Here is a 13695-nt window from a genome sequence, read left to right as displayed (position 1 = left end):
TATGGTATGGCACCATTAATCGATTACATTAATTTCCATAAGGTAGGTTCGATCAGCTGTTTTATCTGGTTATGGCTTTATGGTTATAAGTCACCATTAATTCGCCCTTTAAGGTCGTAACCGTATCGTAGCCAACCAATTGGTTTTTGTTTTACCGTCGTAACGATAAACAACTGGGCCCGAATTACGTTTTCCGCGATCGAAACGGCAATCGTACGAATAAAGATTACGTGACTGATCGTACGTATGGCAATATTGGTATTATGTGGTACGTTCAGTAACGTATCGTAATTTATGACAGACACCCTACAAGACGGAGGTAACCAGTTCACCCACACATTCAAAGCTTTTTTCGCTCTCCACTAACACATCGACGTTTCATGCTGTCATCGAAATGACAGTTCATTAATTATTCCGGAAAACATTGAAACGCAAAAAAAATATAAATTGTTTACAACGAAAAATATCTTGTGCTTTTAGTTGTGACATGTGACGGAAATAAAAAATTTTGTTGCAGAGAACACCTTTTTGCGTTGGCGACCTTCGCCCAAAATAACATTAAGTTAATTTGAGTTGTGACATGTGACGGAAATTAAGAATATTGCTGCAGAGACCATCTTTTTGCGTTGGCGGCCTTCGCCCAAAATAATATTAAGGGTAAAGTTTTACAAGACGGTACACCACCTAATTTAAAAATATCAAATAATAATAAAAACGGAGCTCGAGGCGCGCCTTTTGATTCCACGTTTGATAATTTTTGATAAAAATTGGGTGGTGCACCGTCTTTTAAATCGTTACCATATTAAGTTGTATAGAATCGACGGGATGGCCTACAAGGTTTTATGTCAACTAAATCGCTCCCGATATGGTCGGGCTAGTACCTTAATGGTTCCCGGAACGTACCCGATCTGCATCCGGCAAAGGACCACCAAAGTCGATAACGGGGAGTGTCCTTATCGCTACAACAACAGCAACATTATTTACTTTCTGATTTTCATTCATACGTATGTGCATTTTTAAATAATAAAAAAAATGTTATATTATTCTAATAGATAGCATCTCCGCCGGGTTGCGATTCAGCTCAGAATATGCCAAAATCAAAGGATATCTACAAAAACAAGGTACTTTACAAGCAACATGCTTTGGAATACGGTACCAAACTGGTTGGATGTATTTCCCTAAAAAAGGGTGGAACTACGCATCTTGGTTTGCCAGTATTTGCTTCGGTAATTTATATTGATTTGTAGTGATTAAAAATTGCAATAGTAGATAATGTAATGTGAATTAAAATTGAATAGGTAGCCGGAACAAAAAAGGCAACTGATCGGCCTGCAACTGTTATTTATGTGGTGCCACCGGGAGCTGCTGCTGCTATCCTAGAAGCATTAGAAGCAGAAATGTCTTTGATTTTTTGCATCACCAAAGTTGTGCCATAACATGATAGGGTTCGCGATAAGCACGCTCTCTTAAGGCAAAAAAAAATCGCGTCTAGTCAGGCCCGATTGTCCAGGAATCATCGCACCAGAAAGGGTAAGTAAATTGGCTACCATATTAAATATATAAGCAACATGTATGAATTTTTTAGTGATAATTTGTCATGCTTTTGTTGATAATCAACTGAAGAATGCAAATACGACAGAGTTCGAAGTTCATGTGAAAACCAATTAATTTTTTTAATTAGCATTTGGAGAGAAAAATACATATGTATGTATGCATAGAACTGCATAGAAGGGGAGGAAAAATGAATTATTATCAGTAGATTTGTAAGATTTTTGTCATTTTCCCTACATCGCAGTTGTCATTACATTGCGTTAAGAGAGGACATCAACACCTTACTACCCACAGCCAGTTAAAATTATTGTAAATTTTGCTCTTTTCATCCATGTTTCAAAACGTGGAAAGTTATATATCGAGCATTCCATGGAGAATGGTGCATTTTAGCAGACTTTCGCATTGCCGGCATTATTAATATTCAATCCCTAGAAGGTTTAATGTAGTCATATCAATAGTTCCCGAGATGGAGGGGCTAGTACCACAAAGGTGCTTGTTACCGGAACGTAGATAGATAGATCATTTATTGAGGATTGCACAGTGACTTGCACATCTCCTTCACAGCACCTCATCCTAGCCGACTTCCTTGATGAACCCCAGCAGTGTTCTTTGCTTGAGGGATTAAATGTGGGAATGCTCTGGCCATGGTGAGCCCATAAACTTAGCCCTACGTCTTGAAATTGCGCCGCAATCTAGAAGGATATGGTCCACCGTCTGCTGATCCATCACAAAATCGGTATGTGTTGTTCGATACTGTTGTTGTTGTTGTAGCAGTGCTTCGCCCCACCTAACAGACGCGACCGATCACAAACTGTCATCAATATCCTCTAACGGGAGTCCAAGGAAACTTGCTGTTTCAACAGGGGTGGACCATAGGGAAAGGGGTGTTAGAGGCGTTGGTTCCACATTACAATTAAAGAGATGGTTGGTGTCATGTGGGGACACATTGCAAGCGGGGCATACATTTTGTATGTCGGGGTTGATTCTGGATAGGTAAGAGTTTAACCTGTTACAGTATCCAGAACGAAGTTGAGCCAGAGTGACACGCGTTTCCCTGGGGAGTATGCGTTCCTCTTCCGCAAGTTTTGGATACTTTACTTTGAGTACTGGGTTCACCGGGCAATTCCCGGCATAAAGGTCCGACGCCTGTTTGTGGAGTTCACCAAGGACCTGCTTATGTTTTTTCGCTTCATACGGCTGTGTTCTCAGATGCCGTATTTCCTCAAAATGCTTACGGAGATGACTCCTTAAGCCCCTAGGCGGTGCTGGCTCGTCAATCAGATGTCTGTTGGGATGCCCAGGTTTCTGGGTATTCAACAGGAACTGTTTGGTCAGCATCTCGTTTCTTTCCCTGATGGGGAGTATTCTCGCCTCATTATGTAGATGGTGTTCTGGGGACATAAGAAGACAGCCCGTGGCAATTCTGAGAGCAGTATTTTGGCAGGCCTGTAGCTTCTTCCAGTGGGTAATTTTTAGGCTTGGCGACCATATGGGTGACGCGTAGCACGTAATCGGCTGGCTAATTGCTTTGTATGTAGTCATGAGCGTTTCTTTATCTTTTCCCCAGGTACTGCCAGCAAGGGAGTTGAGGATTTTGTTACGGCTCTGAATTCTCGGAACAATTGCGGCTGCGTGCTCACCAAAATGTAGATCCTGATCAAACGTCACACCCAAGATTTTGGGGTGTAGGACAGTTGGTAGCGTAGAGCCATCGACGTGGATGTTCAAAATGGTCGACATTTGGGACGTCCATGTTGTAAATAAGGTCGCGGAAGATTTAGTCGGTGATAATGCCAGGTTTCGCGAGGCGAAAAAACTGGAGAGATCAGGGAGGTAGCCGTTTATTTTATTGCATAGCTCATCGATCTGTGGGCCTGGGCCTGTGGCCATTACTGTGCAGTCATCGGCGTAGGAAACGATTGTGACTCCTTCCGGTGGTGAAGGTAGCTTAGATATGTAGAAATTAAACAAAAGTGGGGATAGGACACCACCCTGTGGCACACCTTGTTTAATTCTCCTTGGCTTTGATGTTTCGTTTCTAAATAGCACCGATGCCTGCCGACCACCCAGATAATTTGCGGTCCACCTTTTAAGACATGGGGGAAGGGTAGACCCTTCCAGGTCTTGCAGTAACGAGCCATGGTTGACCGTATCAAAAGCTTTTGATAGGTCTAGCGCTACGAGTACTGTTCTATGGTGGGGGTTTTGATTTAAACCGCAATTTATCTGGGTGCTGATGGCATTTAGCGCGGAGGTAGTGCTATGGAATTTTCTGAAGCCATGCTGATGGGAGGCTAGTTGCAAATTTGCTTGGAAATAAGGGAGCAAAATGGCTTCGAGCGTCTTTGCTACTGGCGATAGGAGAGATATCGGACGATACGACTCTCCTATGTTAGCTGGTTTACCAGGCTTTAGTAGCGGGACCACCTTGGCCATTCTCCATTTCTCGGGTATGACAAAGGTGGAAAGAGACAGGTTGAAGACCTGCGCTAAATATTTGAAACCCTCTTTCTCTAGGCTTTTAAGCATCGGCATGGCTATGCCGTCTGGGCCCACTGCTTTGGATGGTTTAGCGCGACCAATGGCGTCCTCAACCTCTTTAGCGGTGATGGTGATTGGTGACGCGCTGTTGTTCGATACTATACCCAGTTTTTGCATGTGACTGTTCAGTCTACAGTGTCTTGTAAGAATAGCCGTTGGGGTTTTTAGGTTATCTTTTTGAGAGGCCTATTAATGCCCTATATCGAGTTGTGCTGTAACCCCCTAACAGTAACTTAGATTGACTCAGGCCTGGCATATTGCGCCAGTGTTCTCTCTTTTCCCTCCCTTCTGCTAATAAATGCCCCTGTGGGCCAACTGGCAGGAACAGCTCGGGATCGATGGGTCATGCAGTTGCTGCCTCTCTTTCCGTGTTGTCCGTGTTGTCATCAATGTCCTCTAACGGGAGTCCAAAGAAACTTTCTGTTTCAACAGGGGTGGGCCATAATGAGAGGAGTGTTAGAGGCGTTGGTTGCACAATACAGTTAAAGAGATGGTTGGTGACATGTGGGGACACATTACAAGCAGGACAATGTTTTGTATGTCGGGGTTGATTCTGGATAGGTAAGAGTTTAACCTGTTACGTTATCCAGCTCGAAGTTGAGCTAGAGTGACTACTCTCGTTTCCCTAGGGAGAGTGCGTTCCTCCTCTGCTAGTTTTGTTCTTTGAGTACAGGAATCACCGGCATAGAGGTCCGACGCCTGTTTGTGGAGTTCACTGAAGACATGCTTGTGATTTTTAGCTTCATACGGCTGTTTTCTCAGGTGCCGTATTTCCTCAATGTAATGAGGCCGTGAACAACAAGAGCCACAAAAGATTTATAAAAGTTCCGAGGAATCTAGCCCAGAGCAACCTGTCCGATGCAACCATCCCTTGCACGTGAAACACTGACAAGAGTATTTATTTTTTTAATTTAATTTATTTATTATTACGGCTGTTTAGGCCTAAAACTTAAACTACTAAGTGCAATTCATTGTTATAATCACTTATACTATTGAATATGCTGTTGGAATGCCATGTGATTCCGATCAGCATATTTACTAGCGTGACAAAGGGACGAGTCTGGGAGCCAGTCATTTAAGGAAGGTCGGAAAGGACGCGTTTCCAATCCTCCAGTGCTCCCAGCTTAAGGCAACAAAATTTGGAACTTATATTTTTCAATTATATGTGTATTTTAAGCTTTCGGAATGTATTAGTCTCCGATCAATGCAGCTAAACATGTCTTTGGATGTTGGAAATTGAAAATAAGTGTATCCAATCACCCCTCAACTTTGTTTAGTAAAGACGCTGTCGGAATACATGAAGATTCCGATTAGCACAGCTCAACATATAATGGGAGGTTGAAAAGGACGTGTTTCCAATCCCCCTTGCTCCAACTTTTATTTGGCCTTATTTTCGTTATTTTTGTTACACATTATATAATTTTATTGTTATATTTATGCTGTCGGAATGCGAATGATTCCGATCAGCAACAGTAAATACCAGCTGGAAATACCGAATTCCAGCGAAATTAGTTGTTGGAACTGTCTGGAGTTACAGGTGGCGTCCGATTTTCTTTTCCTTAGGGCCGGATGCATTGTATTTTGCTGCTACCATTATTACCATTCCCTTTTCGCGCTCCAGTATCGGTATATCATGTAAAAAAATAAAAGAAAAAAAACTATCTTATTGGAAGGTTTTTACAATGCTCCAATAAACTTTTTTTAAAAGTATTGAAGTTATTACTACTTTTTATGTGATTAGGAAGTTCATTGAAATATTTCAGGCCCTTATATATATGACCGTCCTAAAAATATTCTTTTCCGGCAAACGCAGCAAACCCATTTCTCAGTACTGGGGTCAGGAGAAGGACCCGGATTGGGGTCGATACCTTCCCGGAAGAGGAGAGTATGGCGCAGACCCGCTGCAAGGATCTGCTGGGGGGTTGACAATTTGTGGGAGAGACGCAACAAATTAAACATGGAGTCCGCCTGCTCATTGCCCTCCACTCCCCTGTGGCCTAGGACTCAGGCCAACAGTACTACGTTGTGTGCTCCTAATTGATTCAGCTTTTCTACGCACTGAAGGACAAGTGCTGACTTTATTTCGAACGCCGCAAGTGCCTTTAGTGGAACCTGACTGCCTGACTGAGTATGGCAATTGTTCCATTGGGGTATCAGCGCTGAAGGTTCAGCTTAGCACACTAACTTATGGCGAATACTTCCGCTCGAAAATGCTCGGATGTGCTTTTAGAGTTACTGATATTTTGGTTCTGGGTCCGAAAACTCTGGCTCCATTCCCCCCCGCCTATACCTATACAGCCGTACCAAGAGACGGAGCAGCCCATTACATATTGGCACAACCGGAGCACTGCTGGACATACATCCTATATGAAAGCTATGCATTCAAAAGTGTTTGTACCAGTGGCTGGTGCACACCGAACTGGACCAATGTATGCTATATTGAGGCCTGCACAAATACCAAGCTATGTTTATGTAAATAATGTTACTGCTAATGTCAATTTGCACGGTTGAGCACATACAGTACCTACGTTTATACAAGGTGGAACACCACACTACCTACATGGCGATGTACCCACCGATCAGGTTGTTGTAAGAGATTAATTAAAATATGTTATTCATAAACACTGATTCTTATGTTTTTATTATCATTAAACTGTAGACTAGACTCATGACGGGTATTCTTACTGGACACTGCCTTCTGGCGTCACATGCCTTTAAATTAGGCTTGGTGAGTGATAGCAGATGTAGGAAGTGCGAGTTGGAGGAGGAAACGATCGATTTCATTCTGTGCTCGTGCCCTGCGCTTGCCGGGCTAAGACTCCAGCTGACAGATGTCAGATCTAGAAGCAGCAAGTGGCTTAAGTTCTAGGAAGCCGCTAACCCGCTGGAGCCATGAGAAGCGTGGGTGCACTTTGGGTGTCCCAAGACAAGTTCCGTACCTGCTCCGAATAATTTGATAGATAGATAGATTAGATAGGGATCTGTTCTAGGTCCAACTCTTTGGAATGCGGTGTATGGCGGGGTGCTACAAATCGACCTTCCCGGAGGCACGGAAATTGTCGGCTATGCAGATGATATTGTCGTAGTAGCAGTGGCCAAGAAACTTGAATCTGCTCCAAGCATTATGTAATGACGCCATGGGAAGAATAACGGAATGGTTGACGAACACGGGGCTGGAGATGGCTAGCAATAAGACAGAAGTGGTTCTGATGAGCTCAAAGCGGAGTGTGGATGAGTTTGTCCTAACCATAGGAGATTTTCAAATAAATTCAAAGCCCTCCTTGAAATATCTAGGAGTAATCATTGACTCAAAACTAACTTTTAGGGAGCACTTCAGGGCGGTGGGGGACAAAGTTTCTAGAGTTAGTGGAACCCTAACGCGAATAATGCCCAACATCGGCGGCCCAAGCGAAGCTACCCGTCAGCGATTATCCAACGTAACCAGCTCTATAATATTATATGCAGCACCAGTATGGCACAGATCTAAAATGGTCCACCAAAAAGATATACTAGCAGCCTACCGCATTACTGCTATACGAATAGCATGTGCTGTTCCGACGACGCGATCCATGTTTTATCCAGGAAAATCCCAGTAGATCTACTCTCAGGTGAAATGGCCGATCTGTATGGCATTGGGTTCAGCCGACCATCTGAAGATGCTAAGAAAAGCGCAAGGTCACGAACAATAGTTAGGTGGCAAGAACGGCGGGAAGATTCGAGAAAAGAGCGCTGAACCTTCATGCTAGTCCGGAATATAGCGGAATGGTACGAGCGAAAACACGGCAAACTAAATTACCATCTCACACAGATATTGAGCGGGCACGGTGGCTTGAAGGAATATCTACATAAGCGTGGGATAGAGGAGGATCCTTTCTGTCCAAGCTGTCCGTCCGAATTGGAAAGCGCAGAACATGTAATATTTCACTGCCCGCGTTTTCACGGCGAAAGACTGTCTGTAAACAGAGTTTTTGGAGAGGAACCTTCCATTAGGAATTTAGTTCCACGAATTTGCGGACAAATAGATTGTTGGATTGCTGTGAGCAAGATGGCCTTTATAGTAATGACGAAATTGATGATGCATGCCGAAAGGGAGCGTAGAGAAATGCGCATACGAAGTAGTGGCGACTAAATCGCCTTTGAAGTTACTTTACCAGGTCCTGATTCTAGTTATCTGAAATTTCTCTTGTGCCTTTGGAAAAGAGCTATGTGTGGAGCTCTATTTATGGAACACTTTTCGGCTTATATTAAAAACTTTTAATCTATTCTTACTGATATGAGTTTCTTTTTCATTCTAGGTAATTTGATTTTGATGATGTGAGGATAGAAATATCCCAAATATTCCAGCTGTGGCTGTAAGAACATACATTTGCTCAAATTAGAAGAAAACTGCACGGTTGAGCACATCCAGTATCTACGTTTATACAAGGAGGAACACCACACTACTTTCACGGGGATGTAGCCACCGATCACGTTGTTGTAAGAGCTTATTTTAAATATGTTATTCATAAACACTGATTCTAATATTTTGTTTTGGTTTTTACTTTAGAGTCAACCTGTTATATAAGCGATGTCAGCTATGCCTGTAACTTAAGCGCCTTCAGATGTAATAGTTACCGCGGACGCGGTCACAGGAGTAGTTCACTACGTGGGGATTACACTAATCAAGGACTTTCAATATCGAAAGGTTTTCCAGCACTATAACACACCAACAATATGTGCAATCACCCGAATAAATTGTACAACAAACGTTAACACCACATCATCAGCCAGCAACAACAACAACAAACGCAACAAGTTGAAACTTCTAAACAATTAATGACTAGTGAACCACCAACATATCCGCAATATGCGCAAACATCAACACCAACATGTGTCGCCTACTTTGCAACACGGTGAAGATGGCCAAGGCCATTCTGATTCTAATATTGATAAAGGCGAACCATTGGCAAATTTAAAAACTCAAACAGACCACGAAAAATGTTGATGGTATTAATTCTAGTACGGATAGTAAAGAATTTAAACCTAAGAAAAAAGCTAAACTTGATAAAAACTTAACCGAAGATGACAATGTTTCTAATTCTAATACTAAGGAAGATGAACCTTTGATAAATATGAAGCTTAAAACAGAGTTATCAAAAAATGACGATGATGATAATGATGTTGATGCAAAGTCCAATGTTGAAAATGATGATAATTATGAAACAGAATCTGAAAATAGTATGAGTGTGGATTATAACCTGAAGCAAAACTGTCATATCCGGTACGACCAGAATTAGATGTTAAGAAAAGAGCCTACATAAAGAGGCTCAGTATATTTATGGAAAATTTATCATGAGACAATGCCCAATGTATGTATTTCAATTAAATTCAGCACATTGTTGGAAAAAGCATCTAAACTTTATGCATCGTGTAGAGAAACCAGAACATTTACAATTTAAATATAACGAACGTGGTGCAAAATGTAAATTTTGTGATATTCAAGCAGCTACACCAAGCTTCAACAAATTATTGGACCATGAGATTTCTCATATGCCTAATAGTCATTATTTAAAATGTAAATTATGCAATTGGAAGACGAAAATACATTCAAGTATGAATTTTTATTTACGTGTACAACACGCTGAAACAATTGATGTAACAACGAAAAATTTAGAATTGAATGTTTGTCCATATTGTAATCACAATGGTATTTACGCAAACACTTAATACATCTTTTCTATGTTTAGAATGTGGTGAATAATTTAGAACAAATACAAGTTTACGTGTACACCACAAGATTTGAACGGAAATATCTTGAGGGTATGGTTACACCTATGTGGCATCTACAAGATATTTATAATTACTAGTTTGGAATGAATCCGGATATGGAAGAAAACGGAGGTGACGAAATGAATCACCATGCTTCTTTGGATTCTGGTGATACTCCTGACATGCTTCCTAATTTCCCTACGTCTGATGTTACTATACCTACCAAACTAATATGACTGCAAACTGATGAGCAACACTACCAGCGCAGGAAAAATAAGAACTTCAAAACAAGGTTTCGGAAAGGGCACGACTATGAATAGACGTTAATGTATTTATATAGTTTATAAATATAAAAATTCACATATGTAAAGTTCGCTAGAGTAATAAGGCAATAATTTAAATTCTAAAAAAACATTGTATATATGAATAATTTATAATTAAATATTATCTGAACATAAAGGACGCGTTTCATTCATAGAAAAAGCGATTTGACAGAAGGTAACCGATACGGGAAACCGATAGACCAGTTACCCGTGTTGTTGTTGTTGCATATGTTTTGGTTAGCGATAACGAAAACATAACTGATGAAGTAACTTAAAAATGTAAATAACATCGAGCGAGAAGGAATGTCGAAAACACAATAGGTAAGAGCGAGAAAGAGAGTCACACGTACACTATTTTGAGAGCACATGCGTTACCTTTTTCACGACAGCAATGTAAAAGTCATTAAGACGATAATTGGTGAACAAGTTATTGATGACGATTAAGTAATCGATTAGGGAACGGGTACCTGTCTTGTAGGGCAGTAATAGATTGAATGGTGATTTGTAATAGAAATTTTGACATTTAAATGTCAATTTCTATTTGTAAATAATACAAATTATTTATTTACAAAAAAATTACATGTGGAATAAATGCATAAAAAATATTTTAAAGGTATCTACAAGGGAAAAACAAGTGCTGATTCCAAGAAATTAACGCAGGTAATTCTAGTGATGAGTGCACAGTGATTTAACAATAAATATAAATACGAGGTGGTAGAGAGATTCTCCTAGTTGCCGGATTATTGTTTTCGAGGTCAATACGCGTCTTTTGACACCTGTCTCAATATTTTTGGTAGCGTATTAGCAGTCGACCCCTCAACTAGACCTTTACCGTAGTTTGTTCAAACAATTGTACCTGCGGGAAGATTACCATCTACGCCGCTTACGCTCCCGCATTCCCCTTATGCATAGAATAGAACATTATGTGCTCTTTGTTATATGTAAATATTAAATATAACAATTTAAAACAGGGGTGGACTGCTAATACTCGTCCAAGAATATCGGAAGAGGCGTCAAACGACATGTTGTTCACATAAAAAAAGTTGTGTAGAAAGGGGTTTTGCACGGCTTTAATATTGACCCCAAACAGGTGTTGCACGAGCCGGGGTAGTATTTTATAAGCGCGGCCGAAGCCCGCTCATGCCTATAGGTGTGCTGCGCAAATGCTATGGGTAATTTTTCGGGGTTTCGGGAATATCTTTGGATAGACTCAAAATATGGTTTTTTTCGCCTTCGGATCAATGATAGAGGGGTCAAGGCGCGTTCTCTGCCACCTCACGATATATTTGGAAGTATATTAGCAGTCGTCGCTCTTGTAATTATTCGTTATTCTAATAAAGATGACAGCAATTTTTATAAGGTGTTCGAAGAAGCGGTACTCCTGGGTTCCTTTACGTTGTTGTTCAATTAAAACTATCTAAATCTGTAAAAAATTTAAATTATTATTTTTTTTAGTTATTAACGATTTCTCTACGCGATCAACTCAATGATTCGATGAAAAGGAGCCCGAAAATATCGAGTGCCGAAATTCAGTTTGTCAATGCAAATTTGGCTATCAAGCGAATACAGAAAGAAAACTTGTATATGTGTGGTATCAAGCAATAAAAGTGACGTGCTTGTTCTTGTGTTAACAGTGCATCGCCCCTTTTAATAGTTGCGACCACTCACAAATTGTCATCAGTATACTCTAACGGCAGTCCTAGGAAACTTGCAGTTTCAACATGGGTGGAGCAGAGTGAAAGGGGTGTTAGGGGCGTTGGTTCCACATTGCAATTAAAGAGATGTTTGGTGTCATGTAGGGAAACACTGCAAGCAGGACATACATTATTAATGTGGGGGTTGAAACTGGATAGTTTAACATGTTACAGTATTCAGATCGAAGTTGAGCCAGGGAGTGTGCTTCCTCTTCTGTGAGTTCTGGGCATTTTTCCTTAAGAACTGGGTTCGCCGGACAATTCCTGGCATAGAGGTCCTGTTTGTGAGCTCGAGCGTTTATTACAGCTTGTACTATGTTGTGCAGTAAATTGTGTTGCCAAGCAAGATTATATACGACAAATAATGTGCTTGTGGGAATCACTTCAAGCTAATATAATTCGAGCACTACTCTTGAGTCAACTTGGCATGGAGACTGTCCATCTCTTAGTTCGTCAAGTACAGCTAATTTCGATTATAAAAAAGTGTTTTAAATCTGATTAAAAAGTATTTAGTGCAATTGAGTTTTACTTAAAAAAAGTTATTTTAAATTTGATTTTTTACAGATTATATTACTCATAGAAGAAAAATCTAACATGTAACAAGAGCTTAGTAAACTGAAGGATGAAATTAGTCGGTTGGAAAATACACTTGCTGAAATTGGTGATGATGGTGTATCACTGGGTCCTGTTCAAGCTGGTTCTGTACGTTATTCTGAACTTCGTCCACAGCTCTATCGAACGAAAGAAGACCTTATACAATCAGATGCTGCACGAAAGGACCTGAAGTTGAAGGTTCATCAGCAAGAAAATGAAATTCAAACAATACAACAGCCTAATGACGATCTGATAGTAAATATCGTCCATATTCATAATGCAACCAAAGATTTGCTATTTTCGTTCATGTATTAATTTTATCTTTTTGTATTAAACAAAAACACTTCTCGAGTTAATACAGGATAAAGATGAAGTTGACGTGCTTAGGAATCTAACGATAAATTCAAAGAGTGCGAAATCCAATTGAAAACATAGAAGAAAAGACTCGAAGAATATAACGATTTATTTCATAAATTCGTTGAAATTTTCCGAATTTTGAGTAAAATTGTAAGCTTTAAACTAGTTCAATTCTTATTATATACTGACAAATAATTTTCTAAAAAAAAAAATAACGAAAATAATTTAAGCGAAACGAAGCTCGCTGTGACAAGGTTTCCAAAGCGCCACCCCGTCTTTCCAAGAAAAAAGTTGGGATTTTCCCACCTCTTGTATACTAACATAATGCCAACTTTTATCGTGGGAAATATTTTACTTGTTGATTACATTTAATTTTGGTTACAAAAAATTTAAAATTTCTCAGGGAAAGCAAAAACCTTATATTTTTATATTCAATATATGGAGAAATTACTCTTTAAAACGCCGTTGTTGTTGGTTCTAATTCTTTCATATTTTTACTGGGATAATTTGAATATATCATACCAAAATCTGTTGGTTAGATGAATTAAGCTAACGATATGTATCTGTAAGATAACAAATAAAAAGAATAACAAATTTTATCAGGTCTTTTTGTATTTATTAGCTAAAATTATTACACGATTTTTATAACTAAATTTATAGTTTTTAATAAAAATAACTATACTAAAGAAAAGGTACTGTAGTTCCTACAAATATGACTGGAATTCAATAAAAAGATATATATATATAATAAATACTATCCTTTAAAATTATAGAGACTTTTTCATTCAAAATTAAAATAAGGTTCAACGTTTCCATTTCAGTTTTTATATCCATACCCAACAGGCATTTCTGTAAATGTTTTGAAAAGTAACTTAAAATAAACTTGT

At 39.7% G+C, this 13695-nt stretch overlaps 1 long non-coding RNA gene across 1 annotated transcript; it reads left to right on the top strand.

Annotated features, from left to right (window-relative positions):
* The first annotated feature begins 315 nt into the window (after window positions 1–315).
* LOC137249337 (uncharacterized) lies at window positions 316–10325 on the top strand. Its single transcript, XR_010952347.1, has 5 exons — window positions 316–657; window positions 1053–1226; window positions 1299–1530; window positions 8388–8568; window positions 8639–10325. It is a non-coding gene; the product is annotated as an uncharacterized lncRNA (long non-coding RNA).
* Window positions 10326–13695: the final 3370 nt, after the last annotated feature.

This window comes from Eurosta solidaginis, chromosome 4 (assembly GCF_040869045.1).
Source record: "Eurosta solidaginis isolate ZX-2024a chromosome 4, ASM4086904v1, whole genome shotgun sequence".
Taxonomy (NCBI): Eukaryota; Metazoa; Arthropoda; class Insecta; order Diptera; family Tephritidae; genus Eurosta; species Eurosta solidaginis.
The sequence above is the reverse complement of the archived record's forward strand: the minus strand, read 5'-3'. Positions and strand labels throughout refer to the sequence as shown.